Source organism: Solanum pennellii, chromosome 5 (genome assembly GCF_001406875.1).
Source record: "Solanum pennellii chromosome 5, SPENNV200".
Taxonomy (NCBI): Eukaryota; Viridiplantae; Streptophyta; class Magnoliopsida; order Solanales; family Solanaceae; genus Solanum; species Solanum pennellii.
Window position 1 is genome coordinate 69,956,427 of NC_028641.1, and position 3,572 is coordinate 69,959,998.

General features: G+C 33.0%; 1 pseudogene; it reads right to left on the reverse strand.

Annotated features, from left to right (window-relative positions):
* Positions 1 to 511: 511 nt before the first annotated feature.
* Positions 512 to 2,392, reverse strand: LOC107020173 (annotated as a pseudogene).
* Positions 2,393 to 3,572: the final 1,180 nt, after the last annotated feature.

The window sequence follows — 3,572 nt, forward strand, 5'->3', positions numbered from 1 at the left end:
ACATCGTCCACCAGATGCCATGGTAATCCAGCTAGTATTGAAAAACCTTTCATGACGTTGATTATTGACCTCTCATGATACAGCTCTTGCACGATCAAGGTGTTCTTGGGTACTAATATCATCATCAGCCTCATTGTTATAATACCTATCATGGGTATTGTTGATATGTGCACTGAACAAACAATTGACTGTTGTGTATCTGTGTTGATCCATGCTTCGAAGTTTTGATTTTTTACGAAGATAGTAAAAAATAACATCGATGTGCTACAAAAAAATATAAACATAATTATACATTTGAAAAACATTTAATGAAAATAAAATACTAGACACTGAAAGTGATATATGATTTTGATATGTATATATAACATATTTACTCAATGTATCATATACATTATTATAAATATATATTATGCATTTACATGTCAAATTACCTGATCAGTCCAGCAGTTTTTAGGCTGAGACATGGCATAAAACCAATTCTTATTTGACGGATATGCAATGACATAATCCATCATTTCAAAACCCAATGAAGATGCTCTTGATTTGTATTTATCCTCTGATGGTTTCCTATAGTATTAAGCGTAATGAAAAGATGTTATTCAAAAGTGTAACAATAGTTGCAATTTGAAAATTGAAAAGATTCAGTAAGATAATATAAAACTAACTTTTTTGAATGAGCTTTAAGAAGCCCTGTAGTAATCCACTCAATAAACTCATCAATCAGAAATGAAGGGGCTTGGTTTGTGATCTCACATACTTCAATGGAAAAGTGGACGAATTACATCAGTCATGACCGCTTTTTCTTTTTCACTTAACCCAAATGAAGTTAAATAAGGGGATCTGCAGTTTCTTGAAGGCATCCGGATACGTGCATGCGGATTATTTATATCGCTTCGGACAATAATATCTGTGACTGGAATATCAATTGGTAATTGACTGTCCGAAAGAAAACTTTGGTTGTCGGTTAACTCCTGTTGATTTGCATGAATAGGCAGACTTCCTAGATCAGCAATAAGTGTATTCATGGCTTCTCGTGTATTGGGAGATATTGAACCAGATGGTGTAGAATCCTATATGGTTTACACTGATAATTAAAAATAGTTTGCTAAACATATGATATTGAAACGGTACATGAAGCATAAATTATCGATGTATCAAATATAACAGTATCTGGCACAGACTGATTGGTATTGTGTTGAACATTATATGAAACATCTTCTTTCATTGTTCCTTCAAATAAATGATGGTTTGTGCTGATGGAGCATCCTGAATAAAAAATGTACTGATCAATTTATGATACCTTAAACAACAAATAATTATACACAAAAGGATTGTTAATGTATCAAGGACAGATAACAGCAAACTACGAATTGTATATAGGAGACAAACAAATTTAAGTAGTCACATAGCTATGTATCTTGCAAGGGACTGTATAACGTACACACTAAATAAAAAAGTATAGTATCATACACAGGAATTTGAAAAAAAAAACTACAGATGTGAACAGTAAAAACATGTATCATATTAATCCAATTAAACTGCAATGTATCATAATGACCAAATAAAACTGCAATGTATCCTAATAAACTAATTAAACTGAAACGTATCATACTAGCACGTTTTCATGTATCACTGTAAAGTGGATGAATACTAATAATCAAGTTACTCTGCTAAAATTACCTTCCTGTGTTCACATGTTTCATCAGTATGATGACTATTTGCATTTGGGATTGAAGTTCTGAAACGTCCTTCATTACTTGATTATTCTTCAATGTATCTTCAGTCTGTATTTTTTAAACATATTTTTTTAAAGAAAAATAAGTTAATGATAAATTATATAATTTTATATACACAATTAATAAAGTAAAGTAAACCTGATTGTCAACATCAAAGTCAACAACACCAATGTTTTGATAATTATTGACAAATTCAATTTGTATCGGAGAGGTTGCTTGGTGTCCATCATTGCCTTCTTCATCGGAAACTTCAACCATGTGCGGTGTAGACTTGCCGCTCATCTCCTTCATTAAATCAGTTTGTAACATAATGACCTGTGAAAATTAATAACACACAACGAAAATACACATACACAATACATTACCTTTGGTTGTTGGCCATCCTCCCTATTCTTAGAATTCATCACCTCAATGTGATTTGCCTTCATCAAATTCACAAGATACTCAAATTTACTGTCAACCTATTAAAATAAATTACACATTCAGTTTTATATTTATGAATTAACATTAAAAAAATTAATATCGTTACTTACGTATTCCTTCATATGTTGTTTCAGTTCTTCAATATCGGGATATACAGACTTATCTTTTGGGACTTGTGAAGAGACATGGACAGAAGATACATTAGCAGGCGGGGTAGGTTCTTCAGCTGGCATTGAGAATGACTGACTTAATGGCGTCCTTAACTGCTTTTACAAAGGTTTCGAACCCTTTGTTTTATGTGTATCAATATTCTTTCTCCTCTTGGGTGGTGGTGGAGATGATGTATCAGATACACGTGAGGATCTTCTCAATAAATGACCAGGAGAGCTTGTTGAAAAATCCTCAAAACCTGACTTATCTTTAGTTTGCACTTTTTTTGCAACAACTGGTGGCGTGAATAGTTCATTTCTGTTGGCCTCTTGAATATCAGGTAAATCAAGGGCTTCCACCTCATATGACGTTGGTACAATGTTTGAACAAGCATTCTGCAATTAAAATGGTTGAATGTTATAACAATATTATGTATCATAAAAAAAATGTTATTTACAACAAAAATTATAAAGCTTATTGATAAACTGTTATTTGAGAATTTAAAATTAATGTTATCTCGGAGAAAAATGCTAGACATGAACTTTTCATATTTTGGCTTTTCAGCCACCACCGTTCAATTACATATCCTAGGAATACCATTCGCTACTTAACAGCAAAGTCTGGACTTAGACTAGAGGCACATTCGTAAATCCATACGTTGAGTGCATAAGGCATACCAAATAAGCGATACATCTGTTTGCTTTGGTTGAAGTCTTGCCTGAATGATGTAATTAGCTTATTGAATGCAATCTGACCCCAAGGATACAGTTCATACCTAGCATCTTCGACCATTAGAAATTCTTTTATACGTATGAAGGTCTCACCAAGATGGCATAACATGAAAGTATTGATGAAGTATAATATTGCCATTTTCACGGATTCCTGTGTGGTCTCCCAATTACCCATTGCAAAACGTTGTATCAAGCGACTCTTGGTTATACCTGTATGACAATCAGGGAAATATTTTTGTAATAACCGGCTCGGAGTGGAATTAGGATATGAAAAATCCTTAACATTTCCTTTGCATTTAAGGCCAGTTACAATGGCAAATTCCTTCATACCAAACACCAATACATTCCCATTAGCATGACGAACATGCAATACATCTTTGTTTTCGTGTTGCACCTCCAACAACAACAAACACTTAGTAATTTGACCCTGGAAATTACATTTTGGAATGTCCAAATATGGTCCAAAAATTGTTTCTTGAACATTTCAACGCCTTCATCCTTTATTGACAATTTAATTTTATTCACAAAATCA